The sequence below is a fragment of the Macaca nemestrina genome, chromosome 14 (assembly GCF_043159975.1).
Source record: "Macaca nemestrina isolate mMacNem1 chromosome 14, mMacNem.hap1, whole genome shotgun sequence".
Classification (NCBI taxonomy): Eukaryota; Metazoa; Chordata; class Mammalia; order Primates; family Cercopithecidae; genus Macaca; species Macaca nemestrina.
In genome coordinates, this window is record NC_092138.1 from 9,850,132 (window position 1) to 9,867,900 (window position 17,769).

Consider the following 17,769-nt stretch of genomic DNA (forward strand, 5'->3'; position numbering starts at 1 on the left):
TGGCCAGGTGGGCTGCTGTAGAGCCTGCGGTGAAAGTGGACGGGCCCCGCCCCTCCTTCCTCTGCCTGAGGACATCCAGGTAAGACCAGCTACAGAGCTCGAATGTTTGAAATGACCGCAGTGAGGATGAAGCAGCCCACTGTCGCCCAGGGCCTGACTCAGGAAGAGGTAAGAGCCTCAGACAGTGGCTTGGCCATTCGTGTCTCTCTCAACTTTGCTGTTTCCAGAGAAACCGGCCTCAGTCACTCTGCAGTCCAGTCCTGCTGTGGCCCCATCCACACAGGCCTGCTTTGCTTCAAGCCTATCAACACATTGCTGCACTTAACTTTACCCCAGCTCCATCCTTCTCCCCAATCCTGGAAGGGCTGTCTCTTCCTGTTTCCTAAAGATGCCAGAGGTTCTCTTAGTGAGCAGTCTCCCTCAGTCTCACTGTAATGGGTCAATCAATCAGAGGATAGCCTTGTCCCAGAGCAAGCCTCTGGGGCTCCCAGTAAGAGTCTCAGCTCAGATGTCACCTCCCCAGGATGTTTGAGAACGCACATCCCAAAGTACTGTCCCCACCCTGGGCCCACTGCCCTCCTGTCCATCTTGCTTGTGACTTGCTGACTTACTGTCTTCTTGCCAGACCATGAGCCTCAAGGGCCAGCCCACATCCCACTCACCGTGTAGGCAGGACTAGAGCAGAGCCCAGCACACTGGAAGGCCCCAGTAAACTCGGAACTGTTGGGCACATATGAGGGTAAATGGAGCTGCAGAGTGAGGAACAAGGGGAGGAGGCGCGGCCTGGGGGACACAAGGAGTATGGCAGCCACCTGTGTGCTGACTCGGCTATCCAGGCCACAGTGTGAATCTGTTCAGGTCCCCAGGACACAGGCAGCACCAGGTCAGGATGCTGGCATGACAAAGGGGCTGCAGCCTTTGTCCTCCAGGCTAGATCATGGAGATCTTAAAAACGGAGAGATAATTGACACACTGTAAAATTCACCCCCTGAGAGCATTATTCAGTGAGTTTCAGTAGATTCACAAAGTCAGACTGCCATCACCACCAATGATCTCCAGAATATTTTCATAGTCCCCAGGAGAAACCCCAGACCCATTGAACAGTTACTCTCCCTTCTCACCTGCCCCTCCCAGGCCCCGGAAACCACTAATCTACTTTCTGCCTCTACAGATTTGCCAATTCGGGACATTTAACATCAGTGAAGTTATATGAAATGTGGCCTTTTGTTACTTCTTTCACTCAGTACTTTTTTTTTTTTTTTGAGACAAGGCCTTGCTCTGTTGCCCAGGCTGGAGTATAGTGGCATGATCTCGGTTCACTGCAACCTCCACCTCCCGGGTTCAAGAGATTCTCCCGCCTCAGCCTCCTGAGTAGCTGGGGATTACAGGTGCACACCACCACGCCTGGCTAATTTTTGTATTTTTAGTAGAGACAGGGTTTCGCCATGTTGGCCAGGCTGGTCTCCAACTACTGTCCTTAGGTGATCTGCCTGCCTCGGCCTCCCAAAGTGCTGGGATTATAGGCGTGAATCACAATGCCTGGCTACGCTTAGTCCATTTTTAAAATGCATTTATTTTGTAGGATGTATCAGAATGTCATTCCTTTTTATGGCCCAAATAAAATTCCATGCTACAGATAAACCATATATCCATTCGTCAGCCAATGGACAGTTAGCTTGTTTCTGCTTTTTGGCTATTGTGGATAATGCTGCTGTGAACATTTGTGTGGATATGTCTTTTCATTTCCACTGAGGAGAAGAATTGCTGGGTCACATGGTAATCCTGTGCTTCACTTTTTGAAGAACCTCCTGTTTTCCATGACAGCTGCACCACTTTATTTTTATTTTTTGAATCTTTATTTTATTTTTATTTTTTGAGACGGAGTCTCTCTCTTTCACCCAGGCTGGAGTGCAATGGAGCGATCATGGCTCTCTTGCAGCCTCGACCTCCAAGGCTCAAATGATTCTCCCACCTCAGCCTCCCTGGGACTACACGCACGCGCCACCACACCCAGCTAAGTTTTGTATTTTTTATAGAGATGAGGTTTTGCCATGTGGCCTAGGCTGGTTTCCAATCCCTGGGCTCAAGTCATCCACCCACCTTGGTCTCCCAAATTGTTGAGACTACAGGCATGAGCCACTGCACCTGGCACAGCTGCGCCCCTTTGTGTTGCTTCCCACCAGCAGGGCAGAAGGGTGCCAATTTCTCTACCTCCTTGCCAGTGCCTGTTATTGTCTTTTTTACTAGAGTCATTCTAGAGGGTATGAAGCAAGTATGAATACATATCTTTTGAGAGCAAATATCTCTCTCCTATCATCCCCAAATTTTAAAACTCTTTCAGTGACACATAATAATAAACAGATTCCAGCCGGGCGCAGTGGTTCACACCTGTAATCCCAGCACTCTGGGAGGCCGAGGCGGGCAGATCACCTAAGGTCGGGAGTTCGAGACCAGCCTGACCAACATGGAGAAACTCCGTCTCTACCAAAAATGCAAAATTAGCTGGATGTGGTGGCACATGCCTGTAATCCCAGCTACTTGGGAGGCTGAGGTGGAAGAATCCCTTGAACCTGGGAGGCAGAGGTTGCAATGAGCCGATATCGCGCCATTGCACTCCAGCCTGGGTGACAAGAGCGAAACTCCATCTCTAAATAAATAAATTAAATTAAATTAACAGATTCGAATGCCCCACAAGTGCTGTGGCTCAAGAGGTGTGGACACATGGATGAGGCAGACCAATTCCTACTAAAGTGACTGTGCTAGTTATTTACCATCCCTCTGCCTCAATTTCCACATCTATAAAAAGGAGACAGTAATATCGTTAAATGAGGAATTAATGAGATGACATACGTAAATCATCCTGAAAAGTGCCTGAAAACAGTAAACTGTCATTTCTTCTTATTACTTTCAAATAAGCTCCTATTAGCAACAGAGATACTTTTTTTTTCTTTTTTTTTGAGAAAGAGTCTCACTCTTATCATCCACAATGCATTCAGTGGTGCAGTCATAGCTCACTGCAGCCTCAACTTCCTAGGCTCAAGTGATTCTCCCACTTCAGCCTCCCAAGTAGCTGGGATGACAGGCACACAGCATCATGCCTGGCTAATTTTGCTCTGTTTTGTTTTTTGTAGAGACAGAGTCTTGCTGTGTTGTCCAGGCTGGTCTTGAACTCCTGGCCTCAAGTGATCCCCCTGCCTTAGCCTCCCGAGTAGTTGGGATTACGGGCATGAGCCACTGTACCCGGCAGAGCAACTTCATTTGTTGCAGCAAATTAGAAACAGCGATCCACTGGCTATCGTGTGATCTTATCAAGGGATAAATACAACAGTGACAATCTCAAAGACAGCTGGTGGGGTACAGGGCCCCAGTCAGAGACCCTCTTATATATGTGACTGACTTCAAATTGTCGCATTGCTGAGCAAGAAGAGCAAGATGGCCTGGAGTGATCTGAACAGAAGCCACCGGAAAAGTCATACTCAGAGACTAAAGGGAGAGGCTGGAGGAGGCAGACCACAACCTTTCAAAGTGTGGGATTTACCATGCATACTAACGAGTATTAACACTTAGCTAAACAGCTTAAAGAACAGCAATAAAGAGACGACCCCTAGGTTAAGACGCAGAGTACTGCTGGCACCTCGCCTGCACTGACACAAGAGCTACTGGCCACACATGGCTATTTAAATTAAATGAAATAAATCTTGGTTTTTTTTGTTGTTGTTGTTGTTGTTGTTTTTTGAGACAAAGTCCCGCTGTTTCACCCAGCCTGGAGTGCAATAGCGCGATCTCGGCTCACTGCAACCTCCACCTCTCTGGTTCAAGCGATTCTCCAGCCTCAGCCAACTGAGTAGCTGGGACTACAGGCACATGCCACCACACCCGGCTAATTTTTCTATTTTTAGTAGAGATGGGGTTTCACCGTGTTAGCCAGGATGGTCTCAATTTCCTGACTTCGTGATCTACCTGCCTCAGCCTCCCAAAGTGCTGGGATTACAGGCATGAACCACCACGGGGGAAATATAGAGGGGATCCCCAGTCACACCAGTAAAGCAAGAATATCCCTTGAATGACAGCAGTGGAACCTGACACGGAGAAACCTTGTGACCAAAAGCACACACGGAAGGCATTAGAACAGCAAAAATAAGGTGCTCCCTCCAGCGAGGGATTCCAGTAGGAGAGAGTCTTGAAACCCATACAAATTGTTATCCCAAACAGCCTCCGCAACATCTCGCCTGCAGACTATCCCCGCCAGTATCTGCTCCTGGATGGCATTCTGCTTCTCAAATGACTTTCCCTTTCCCCGCCCCAAAGGCCTCTGACATGTTTGATCTGTTTCTCCCTCAAAGTCCAGGGACTTTGGCAGGAAAAGATTAAACATACGTTTTGCTCCCTCCTCTCATCCATGTCCATTTTGCACACAGGAAGGAGGCAGCACAAGGGAACGTGAAGAGCCAGGCCTGACTCTCAGGCGAGCCCCATGCGTGATCTGGTGTCGGTGGATGTGCTAGGGAGTGCACCCAGTCCGGTGCAGGACCTTGATGGGATATTTTTCCATATACATTGATCCTGGTGCTGGGCTGACTTGTAAGATGGCCTCCATAGCTAATTTTTCTCAAAAAAACTTTCAAAAAACCCCACAGAACCACAGATGTCAGACGACCACCACTGTTTCTGGCCCTCCACACTGTCATCTATGTGCTCTCACATTTGCTCCAGCCAGCACATTTCAAATCCACACAAACATGGTGCGGGGCATATATGCACGGAGCAAGGACAAACGAGTTTCTTTCCATCCCCAAAGTGGACTCTGGAAGGTTCTTTGGCAGAGCTGGTTCCTCACAGCAGTAGCCTGAATTTTTTTTTTTTTTTTTTTTTTTTAGACGGAGTCTTGCTCTGTTGCCCAGGCTGGAGTGCAATGGCATGATCTCAGTTCACTGCAACCTCTGCCTCCTGGGTTCAGGTGATTCTCCTGCCTCAGCCTCCTGAGTAGCTGGGATTACAGGTACCCACCACCACACCCAGCTTATTTTTGTATTTTCACCATGTCGGCCAGGCTAATCTCAAACTTCTTTTTCTTTTGACGGAGTCTTGCTCTGTAGCCCGGGCTGGAGTGCAGTGACCGGATCTCAGCTCACTGCAAGCTCCGCCTCCCGGGTTTGCGCCATTCTCCTGCCTCAGCCTCCCGAGCAGCTGGGACTACAGGCGCCCGCCACCTCGCCCGGCTAGTTTTTTTTTTTGTATTTTTAGTAGAGACGGGGTTTCACCGTGTTAGCCAGGATGGTCTTGATCTCCTGACCTCGTGATCCGCCCGTCTCGGCCTCCCAAAGTGCTGGGATTACAGGCTTGAGCCACCGCGCCCGGCCGAACTTCTTTTTCTTTCGAGAGAGAATTTCACTCTTGTTGCCCAGGCTGGAGTGCAATGGCATGAGCTCAGCTCACTGCAACCTCTGCCTCCCAGGTTCAACCAATTCTCCTGCCTCAGCATCCCAAATTGCTGGGATTACAGGCATGCACCACCACGCCTGGCTAATTTTGTATTTTTTAGTAGAGATGGGGTTTCACCACGTTGGTCAGTCTGGTCCCGAACTCCTGACCTCTAGTGATCCTCCTGCCTCAGCCTCCCAATTACAAAGTTGGGATCGCTTTGTAGTCCCAAAGTGCTGGGATTACAGGCGTGAGCCGCCACGTCTGGCCCAAATTTTGATGGAGGGAAATCCTGGTGAGACTTCTCAATAGTAGCAAAAAGGGCGCTCTTGGCCACAGCCCGATGAGCCTAGTCCACCTCCTCAGAGTTCCCACCCTGAGGGCCGTGCCCTCCCTGGCACAACCAACTTAATTCCCAGCCAAACTCACCTAAAGTAGATTTCAGATAAAGAACTACAGGGAGTGAAAATAAACCACACGAGGGTCTCATACTCGGTCAGCCTAGCTATTTTGCTTGTTATTCTTGGGTTTTGGTTTCGGCCTTTTGCACTCTCTGGTCTGTGGGCCGCCTCCTGGGGATCTGCCTTTCTCACTGGCTGACCTTCCTTGAGACTGAGCCCTTCCTAGTCTCTGGGCAGGATCAGACTTCCAGCATCAAGAGGGCCTGCCCGGGACCGAGGTACTTCGTTGAGCGCTTGGTCACTTGTGGGCCTTGCCGCACGGTCTCGCTCACTCAGCCCTGTCCCCTGCAGTGCCCACAGGCCGAGTGACAAGCTGCCTCCTGGAGCGCATCTCTGTGGTTGTGCCCGGACGCCCAGCTCAGTTAGCACTTGTAGCTTCCTTTCTTGTGTTCCTGCTCTTGATCTCAGCCACTCCTCCTGCGCTTTTCAACAAGAGCTTCGTAGCTCATGACAACCTCCTCCTCAGGATCTTTTGGTTTTCACCATTTTCTTTCCTAAAAGGGAAACCTTTAGCTTTTCAGGACTTCAGCCCTGTCACTGGTCACCAGATTTTACCCAGCGCACCATGGAGATCAGGGCCCCCCAACCGCCGCCGCCTCAGGCATTCACCTCATTCAGACACCAGTGGATATCCTACCACACAGGCGCCGGGTCTAGCCCCAGGGCTTTGAATGGAAGCAACACGCCACCTGGGAGCTTGTTAGCAATACAAGTGCTAAGGCCTGGCGCAGTGGCTCACATCTGTAACCCCAGCACTTTGGGAGACTGAGACGGGCGGATCACCTGAGGTTGACCAGCCTGGCCAACATGGTGAAACGCCATCTCTACTAAAAATACAAAACTCAGCCAGGCACGGTGGTATGCGCCTGTAATCCCAGCTACTTGGGAGGCTGAGGTAGGAGAATCACTTTAACCCGGGAGGCAGAGGCTGTAGTGAGCTGAGACTGAGCCACTGCACTCTAGCCTGGATGACAGAGCAAGACCCTGTCTCAAACAAACAAAAACAAAAAACAAATTCTAAGGCACCAGCCCACAACCACAATCATAATCTTCTTCCCACACTTTCCTTTTAGAATTCATGTCTCATCTCAGGAGCCTTGAACAACTTTATTGAGGTGGAATTTACATACAGGTCATAAAATCACCTATTTTCGTAAATTTTAACCAATCTTAAACATTCCCCTCATCCCAAAAGCGCTCCTTGTGCCCATTCGCAGCTACTGTCCACAGTCAGCCCAAGTCCCAGCCCCCTGCTAATCCACTTCCTGTCCCTACAGTTTTCCCTCTTCAGGACATTTCACACAAATGGAACCATACAATACATGGTATTTTCCCCTTGGCTTCTTTCATTTTATCAGTTTTTGAGGTTCATCCATGTTGTAGCATGTACTTTGTCCCTTTTCATATCTGAGTAAGATTTCATGTGTGGATATAACCTACTGTGTTTATCAATTCACTAACTTATGGAAAGTTGGGTTATGTCCAGTTTGGCACCAAGAATAGAGATACAAAGATCTACATGAACTACATGATGCAGCTACAAGTATTAGTTTACAAGTTTCCTATAGACATATTTTTTTAAATTCACATGGCTCTATTCCTAGGAATATGGTAAATTTGTATTTACCATAGGAAATTGCCAAACTGCTATCCGAAGGGGCTGCAACTAGTTTCTCCACACCCTGACCAACACTTCTTACTGCGTATCTCTTTTATTATAGCCATCCTAGTGTGAGAGAAGTGGTATTTCATAGTTTTAATTAGTATTTCTCTAATGGCCAAAGATGTTGAGCATCTTTTCAGTATTTATTGGCCATCTTATATCTTCTTTTAGAGAAATGTCTGTCTATTCAAATCCTTTGCCCATCTTTTACATGCATTACTTCTTATTGAAGATTTCTTTATATATTCTAGATATAAATCCTTTATCAATATGTGATTTTTTTCATGTCCATAATGGTGGCTTACGATACACAAGTTTTTAACTTTTAATGAAGTCCAATTCATCTTTTTTTTTTTTTTGAGATGAAGTCTCGCTCGATCACCCAGGTTGGAGTGCAGTGGTGCAATCTTGGCTCACCTCAACCTCTGCCTCTTGGGTTCAAGTGATTCTCCTGCCTCAGCCTCCTGAGTAGCTGGGATTATGGGTACCCACCACCATATCTGGCTAATTTTCTAGTATTTTTAGTAGAGACAGGGTTTTTCCATGTTTGCCAGGCTAGTCTTGAACTCCTGACCTTATGATCCACCTGCCTCAGCCTCCCAAAGTGCTGGGATTACAGGCATGAGCCACCGCGCCCGGCCCAATTCATCCATTTTACCTTTGAAAGATTGTGCTTTTGGTGTCACACGAGGTATTTTTCCCCAACCCAGAGTCATGAAGATGCTTGCCTATGTTTTCTTCTAAGTTTTAGAGTTTTAGCTCTTACATTTGGGTGTGTGGTCCATTTTGAGTTAACTTTTGTGGAAAATATAAGGATCTAAATCCATCATTTTACATGCGAATATCCAATTCTTCAAGCCTCATTTGTCGAAAGGGCAAATCTTCTCCACATTGAAATGCCTTGGCACCTGTGAGCAAAATTGATTAAGAATGAATCTAAGGGCTAATTTCAGGACCCTCAAACCTTCAGTTTATATATATACACATATATATATACATATATATATGTCTATCCTTATACCACATGGTCTTAATTACTATACCTTCATAGTAAATTTTACTTGGAAATGCTCCAAATTTATTCTTATTTTTCAAGATTTTTTTGACTATTCTGAGTCCTTTGCATTCCCATAAAAATTTTAGGATCTGCTTGTTAATTACTGAAAAAAAGTCAGGTGGGATTTTGATAGGGACTGCCATCTTCAGTCTTCCAACCTATGAACATGGAATGTCTCTCCATTTATTTAGTCATTAATTCCTCTTAGCAATATTTTGCAGTTTTCAGTGTACAAAGCTTGCACTTTAGTCAAATTTATTCTGAAGTATTTTGACTTTTTTTTTTTTTTTTTGAGATGGAGTCTTGCTCTGGGGCCCAGGCAGGAGTGCGGTGTCACGATCTCTGCTCACTGCAACCTCCACCTCCCAGGTTCAAGCGATTTTCCTGCCTCAGCTCTCCAAGTAGCTGGGACTACAGGTATACACCACCACACCCAGCTCATTTTTGTAGTTTTATTAGAGACGGGGTTTCACCATGTTGGCCAGGCTGGTCTCGAACTCCTGACTTCGTGATCAGCCCACCTCAGCCTCCCAAAATGCGGGGATCACAGGCTTGAGCCAACATGCCCAGCCCTATTTTGACCTTCTTGATGCTACTGTGGATGGTATTGTTTAGTTTTGTTTTCACAATTTATTGCTATATTGCATATAGACATATACAACTGATTTTTGCATATCTTGTATCTTGCAACCTTGCTGAACTCATTAGCTCCGTTGCGTGCACAAGAGTGTGAGTATATGTACCCTTTAGGATTTTCTACATACAGAATTATGTCATCTTCAAACAAAGACAATTTTATTTCTTCCTTGCCAATCTGGATGTTTTCCCTTGCTTTATTGCACTGGTTAGAAACTGCAGTACGATGTCAATGAGTGGTGTGTATAGACACCCTTGACTTACTACTGACCTTAGGGGTATATTCTCTCATCCTAAGTAGAATTTTATTTGTAACATTTTTTTATGGATGTCTTTTTTCTGAGACGGAATCTTGTTCTGTCGCCCAGGCTGGAGTGCAATGGCACGATCTCAGCTTGTTGCAACCTTTGCCTCCTGGGTTCAAGCGATTCTCCTGTCTCAGCCTCCCAAGTAGCTGGGACTACAGGCGCCCACCACCACGCCTGGCTAATTTTTGTATTTTTAGTAGAGACGGTGTTTCACCATATTGGCCAGGCTGGTCTCAAAGTCCTGACCTCAAGTGATCCGCCCACCTCGGTCTCCCAAAGTGCTGGGATTAAAGGCATGAGCCACTGCGCCCAGCCTATGGATGTCTTTTATCAGGCTGAAAAAAATTCTCTTCTATTCCAATTTTTTTCTGTTTTTATCATGAATATGTGTTAGATTTTGTCAAATGCTCTTTCCCCATCATTTGAGATGACTCCTGCCTTCTGCCCTTTAATCTATTAATATGGTAAAATGCATTAATTGCTTTTCTGATATTAAACATGTCTCACTTGGTCATGTATCTAAATCTATATGTTATTTAACTTGTTCATGGGTTTTTACAACTATTAATATTTTCATGAGGGATTTTCTATCAGGGTAATACTGGTTTCACAGAATAAGTTAAGTATTCCTTACTCTTCTGCTTCCTGAGTCTGTGAAAAATGGTATTTCTTCTTTAAATGTCTGGCAGCATTCTTCTTGTTTTGTATGCTTTCAGGAATAAACAGGAGGTCATCTGAAAGTGACTGAGCTTCATTGCTGATGAAACTACCAACATCACTGGCACTGAAGCCTGAAGGTTCTTCCCCATCTAGAATAGTCCCTTCTTAATAGCCAAAGGCAGATAAGGGTCACCTGGCTGGGGCTATAGGTAAAACTAAGCCTGGCTCATGAATGGGCAAGTCACAGTACAGCTGGTCTTCCACATCTGTGGATTCAACCAATCATGGATCAGAAATACTTGGGGAAAAAAAACAAAAATAATATTCATTAAGAAGTACAGAACAGGCCGGGTGCGGTGGCTCAAGCCTGTAATCCCAGCACTTTGGGAGGCCGAGACGGGTGGATCATGAGGTCAGGAGATCGAGACCATCCTGGCTAACATGGTGAAACCCCGTCTCTACTAAAAAAATACAAAAAACTAGCCGGACGAGGTGGCAGGCGCCTGTAGTCCCAGCTACTCCGAAGGCTGAGGCAGGAGAATGGCATAAACCCGGGAGGCAGAGCTTGCAGTGAGCTGAGATCCGGCCACTGCACTCCAGCCTGGGCGAAAGAGCAAGACTCCGTCTCAAAAAAAAAAAAAAAAAAAAAAAAAAAAAAAAAAAAGAAGTACAGAACAGCTATTTATATAGCATTTACATTGTATTAGGCATTATAAGTAATCTAGAGATGATTTAAAGTATACGGGAAGATGTGGGCAGGTTATATGCAAATACTACACCATGTTACATAAGGAACTTAAGTCTATGTGGTTTTTGGCATCTGTAGGGGTCCTGGAAACTGAGGGACTATAACACTATGTGCTGATAATCTCAGCAATCTGGAAGGCACATGCACAACTCCAAACTCAACAATTTTAATCGATCCCACAGTTTCAAAATCTTTTAAGATTCATATATTGATATAAAACTTAATCAGCAGGTTTAAAACAGGAAGATTCAGGTCATTAGGAACATAAAACCATTTTCTCCTCATCCCTAAGATATAGCCTTGCAAGTATTCGAAAATAAAAAACTCCATGACTTTTAACTATCTCTAAAATCTAAAATGGTAGTTCTCAAACCTGAGTGATGGTAGGTCTGTGCCTCTAACATTACTTAAGGGTAATGGGGAACTTAAGGGTAAAGGGGAACGTGCTTCTTAAACTGCAGTTTCCTGGGCCGTAATTTCAGTCTGGGTGAAACCCAGGAATCTGCACTTTCAATATCCCTCAAACAGCTGCTATAGCCGGCACTCACACTGCACTCAGCACAGTCCTGAGGCGGGTTAAAAGTATTTGGCCTGAGGACGCCTCAGTACCTAAGTCCTTAGGGTAATGAACTGCAACCTAACTTAGTATGTAACTAACTAAAAGACCAATTTAGGAGTACAGTCATGCATGGCATAATGACATTTTCATCAATAGCAGACAGCACATAGACAGTGGTCCCGTAAGATTATAATACTAGGCCAGGCACAGTGGCTCACGCCTGTAATCCAAGCACTTTGGGAGGCTGAGGCGGGCAAATCACGAGGTCAGGAGTTCGAGACCAGCGTGACCAACATGGTGAAACCCCGTCTCTACTAAAAATACAAAAATCAGCTGGGCATGGTGGTGCATGCTTGTAATCCCAGGAGGCTGAAGCAGGAGAATCGCTTGAACCCGGGAGATGGAGATTGCAGTGGGCTGAGATTGCATCACTGCACTCCAATCTGAGCGACAGAGCGAGACTCCGTCTTTAAAAAAAAAAAAAAAAAAAAATTACACCACTGTATTTTTACTGCACCTTTTCTGTTTGGTATGTTTACATACAAATACCATTGTATTCCAACTGCCTACAGCATACAGTACAGTGACACGCTATACAGGTTGGTAGCCTAGGAACAACAGGCTATCCCAGGCAGCCTAGGTGTATAGTAGGCTATATCTTCTAGGATTGTGTAAGTACACTCTAAGATGTTCCCACAACAATGAAATACAAAATTTTGCAAAAAGTATCCCCACCAAAAGCGATGAATAACAGTACAATGCATAACGGTATATGTTTTCATGCTTTTGTGTCAAACAGTCTCAGACAATCATAGCAGCCAAGCTTCAGTCAACACGGGCACTAAACTGTTTAAATTATATAAAAAGGTAAACATCACGTTGTACTCAATCAAGCTGTCTCCGTATATCAGTTGTTTTTCTCTACCTCATTTCTATTTTCTGTTCAAAAACGCTGTCTGGCCATGTGACAGACAGGAGTTCTTTGAACCTATCCTGGTTTGGAGGGCTATCCAATTCTAGAATCTTGAATAAATGCCAGTTAAGATCTAAGCTAAGTTTGTAATTTTGTCTTTAATGGCAATAACAATCTCTCATTCTTACTGATCACTCTTAAAGACCATCCATCTCCGATGAGTAACAAACTTAATGTGCAATAAACTCCTGTCTCTTGGACCTTTAATTCCTTTCTGCCCCAGAGGAGTAACTTAATGGTGACTTAGAAGCACTTTGGCAGATACTGATGAACAAAAAGCACACAAAACACCACTTTTTAAGGATCTAAGGTAGCAACTGAATTTTCTGGAAGGGGTGATTTGGGCTCAAGACCTTTTAAAAAGTGTTAACTGTTGATAAGGCAAGGGAAATAAAGGCATGAAAAGACTGGGAGGCCGGGCGCGGTGGCTCACAACTGTAATCCCAGCACTTTGGGAGGCCGTGGGTAGATGACAAGGTCAGGAGTTCGAGACTAGCCTGGCCAATATGGTGAAACCCTGTCTCTACTAAAAATATAAAAATTAGCCAGGCTTGGTGGCACATGCCTGTAGTCCCAGCTACTTGGGAGGCCGAGGCAGAAGAATTGCTTGAACCCGGGAGGCAGAGCTTGCAGTGAGCCGAGATCATGCCACTGCACTCCAGCCTGGGTGACAGAGCGAGACTCCATCTCAAAAAATAAAAAAAAATAAAGACTGGGGAATAATTTGTAATAATTTGTATAAGAGAAAATGGTCATACCAGTCAGCAGCTAATTAAGTTACATGATACCTAGCTAGTTGCTGACTCCCAACAAGCAACCTGAGGCTGGCTGACAGCTCTTTGCCCTGCAATCCTGTCTCCAACAGGTGGTTAAAGTAGAAGCAACCAATTAGACTCTGACCGGCCTTCCCTTCTACCACTCATTCTGCTACAACATTAAACTGGAACAACACCACCGAGGCTATAAATCCAGCCTGGTCCTGTAGGATTCAGATTAGGCTTTTCTGTCTGTAAACCTGTGAAGACCTTTTCCACAGTCCTCCTGACCATCTACAACAGGAGCATAACCATGGAAAGGTCCAGCCTTCCGTTTATGACTCAATGAGCACCATTTCTCCCACGAGACAGTAGCTCATTGAGGGGTGGCCGGGCAGCACGGGCTCCAGGACAAGCAGATACCTTGACTTTCTGAGGTTTAAGAGTCATCCTTGCATCCAGCTGATGGGATGATTATCAATTAAGAACTGCATTTCCTCACCAGGGACTACAACCCTCGCTGGGCACCAGGTCTGGACTACTTCTTGGATCTTACAGAGGCCTCTGTAGGTGACACCAGCAACACTTAAGCAGCCTATAACACCAATCATCACATCATAGGAAATGCTATACTTAACCAACTCCACGCTCAGCCAGAGAACCATGATGGAGGGGACCTGGGGTGCCTTGATAGCACAACTGGAGGTGCCCCTTAACCACAACCTGGGTCTCAGCACCTGAAAGCCTGACATGGAGACCGATCTAAAGACTGACTGCTGAACTTGAGAGGAACTTGCTCAGAGCATTTCTTCCATTGCTTAAAGGCACCTCAGGCACTATATCAATTAACTTGCTCGTTTTTTCAATTATGTACTGTCATACGTTTCTTTTGGGGGGATTTTCTTCTCAAACTCACTCAAACCCAGAATGTTTTCACTAGATAGTACTTCCCAAACACTGATGACCTAGAACATAATCTGAAAAAAATTCTTCATGACATGAGAGTCTTAAAATTGTTCCTTTAAAAACTAAAAAAAAAATACAGCACAAAATTATATCCTCCCAAGAATCCTCAACAAAAGTACGACAAATTTACTTTAAGACATTCCGGTTTTTACAAAGTGCAAAGGCAGTTGATATTATGGTTAGTTATAAAAGGAACTTTAAAGTCCCATTTTAATAGTTTCCCAAAATTCTATGAACCTTTTTTGAAATCCATTAAATCCCACAATATGCCCATCGGAAAGATAAAGCTGGTATTTTTTCCATGGAAGTAGAGCTCAGAACACGAGACTTTAAGTCGGTGATTCACCCAGTTCCTTCAAGACTGTGTCCAACCAGAATCACATCAGCACCTTGTTCCCCTGTTCTAATTTGACACTGTTAACTACAGCTATTTTTAAACGGTAGGGGGAAAAAAAAAACATAAAAATGATCTTAGGAAATTTTTTAGTATAAAGACATAGAAACTAGGAAAGTTTTTGGATATTTTTCTGTGGAATGCGGAAAGAACCTGAAACTTCATCTTTCAATTCATGATAAAACTACAGAATAGTGTGTGCATAAAACATAAGTAGTAGTAGATACAGTGCCTGACAAGCCAAAGGTCTTGACCGTAGCTAAAGGAATCCTGCTGGAACACAAATCCTGTGCATTTGTGTGGTTCTGGGGCACATGCAGAAACGGCGATTCCAAAGTGTTAACATTCTGTCCGCTAATGCTCAGCTAGGAGAATTATGACTGTAAACTGAGAATATGCTTCAATTGGTATTTTACTTTTTATTTTCTCTTCCTGAAAACTACACCAAAATGGCCATCTTTAGACCTAAGCTCCTCAATGTATCATCACAGACCACCACAAGAACTAATGCCTTCATCAGCTTGACGTTTCTAGTCCAAAGTCCAGACGTCATTACTAGTTTTAAGACACCAACAGTGGAAAGTGCTTAAACTAAGTGAGCAGCTGGGTGCGATGGCTCACGCCTGTAATCCCAGTTTTCGGGGGCTGAGGCAGGTGTATCACTTGAGGTCAGTAGTTCGAGGCCAGCCTGACCAAAACAGTGAAACCCTGTCTCTACTAAAAATACAAAATTCGCCAGGCATGGGGACGCATGCCTGTAATCCCAGCTACTCAGGGGGCTGAGAGTGAGGAGAATTACTTGAACCTGGGAGGCGGAGAGCTGAGATTGCGCTACTGCACTCCAGCCTGGGCAACAAGAGCGAAACTCTGTCTCAAAAAAAAAACACCTTATAAAAACTGAACAATGGAAAGCTTATCACTAGTCATACTTAGAATAGACACAAATGATTTACAGATAACATGTTAGTGGCTGGGTGCAGTGGCTCACACCTATAATCCCAGCACTTTGGGAGGCTGAGGCAGGCGGATCACCTGAGGTCGGGAGTTCAAGACCAGCCTGACCAGCATGGAGAAACCCTGTCTCTACTAAAAATATAAAATTAGCTGGGCATAGTGGTGCATGTCTGTAATCCCAGCTACTCGGGAGGCTGAGGCAGGAGAATCGCTTTAACCTGGGAGGCAGAGGTTGCGGTGAGCTGAGATCATGCTATTGCACTCCAGCCTGGGCAACTAGAGTGAAACTCTGTCTCAACAAACAAACAAACAAATGTGATTCGAATTATGTTGCTAGTTTTATGGGCAACGTACTGTCACTGAATGTGACAAACTTTGCAAAACCAAATTAATCTTTCCAAAGTGTTTTTAAAAAAATAGGAAATCATACTATTATTCTAGATAAAGAAATCAGAAGGTCAAACATGTTACAAAAATCATGCAAGGAAAGAAACTAAGGCACAGAGACATTTTAAAATAGAGAACAGAACGGACTCCAAAATCCCTGCCTAAGGCTAATTCTGATCGGAATCTCAGTCCAACTGCCACCTGGGACGGTACTCCCTAAATCTCCCCAAATCATAACCATCATATAACTTCAGGCGTTTTTTGTTTTGAGACAGTGTCTCACTCCGTTGCTCACTCCGTTGCAATGGCACCATCTCGGCTCACTGCAACTTCAGCCTCCTGGGTTCAAGCGATTCTCCTGCCTCAGCCTCCTGAGTAGCTGGGATTACAGGCACCAGCCACCATGCCTGGCTAATGACTTTTTATATTTGTAGTAGAGACAGGGTTTCACCATGTTACTCAGGTTGGTCTCCAACTCCTGACTTCAATTGATCCACCCACCTTGGCCTCCCAAAGTTCTGGGATTAAAGGCGTGAGCTGCCATGCCCAGCCTGGCACATTTTTATAATGTAACAGTGACCACAAATTTTAGGAGCCATCTCTGCTAACTGCATCTCTGAAGATAGGTGGTGGAACACCACATCAATTTACATTTATCTAGGAAGAAAGAATTATTCAACCTGACAGTTATAAAAATTTGTAATTATTCCTTTTGGCCCCAACCACCATCTTCCAGTAATTTGCCAAAATTATGAACACAAAAGGGAAGAGGAGAGGCACCTGATATACTTCCTCTAAACCTTTTAGAAAACATGGAGTTGTTCCTTTGCCCACATATACGCATACCTGTAAAGAAAGGTGATACAGTAGACATTAAGGGAATGGATACTGTTCAAGGAGGAATGCCCACGTTACCATGGCAAAACTGGAGCAGTCTACAGCGTTACCCAGCATGCTGTTGGTATTGTTTGTAAACAAGGTAAGCACAAGATTCTTAAGACAATTAATGTGTGTATGTATAGAGTATAATGAGCACTCTTAAGAGCCAGGATAGCTTCCTGAAACTCGTGAAGGAAAATGATTGGAAAAAAGGAGGAAGCCAGAGAAAGGTGCCTGGGTTCCACTAAACACCAACCTGCTCTACCCAGAGGAGCGCACTTTGCGAGAACCAATGGAAAGGAGCCTGGGCTGCTGGAACCCAGTCCCTATGAATTTATGGCGTAATAGATGTTAAAAAATCATAATTACATGGCAAAGAACTTTCTAAGGACAAAATTATTTATATCCACTTTGTTCCATAAAATATTTTAGGTGGGTTATGAAGTTATTTTTATATATCCACATTTTAAAAATATACTAGAAGAAAACATACACTTTTGCTACTATGTAAGTAGCACTGAAGCCAATTTAAGTTGGAACTGATTTGCTTATAAGTTACAATAAAAACTTGAATACCGAGTGTGGGTGCCTCACGCCTCAAATCCCAGCACTTTGGGAGGCCGAGGTGGGAGGATCTCTTGAGGCCAGGAGTTGAAGACCAGCATGGGCAACATAGAGAGATCCTGTCTCTGAAAAATCAGCTGGCTGTGGTGGCACCTGTCTGTAGTTTAGCTACTTGGGAAGCTGGGAGTACAGGATCCAAAGTGCTGGGAGTACAGGATCCAAAGTACACTCCCAAAGTGCTGGGAGTACAGGATCACTTGAGTCCAGGAGTTCAAGGTTACAGTAAGGTGTAACTGTACCACTGCACCCCAGCCTGGGACAAAAAGCAAGATCCTACCTCCAAACAAAACAAAACAATGCTTGGAAGATAAAACGTGAAATTCC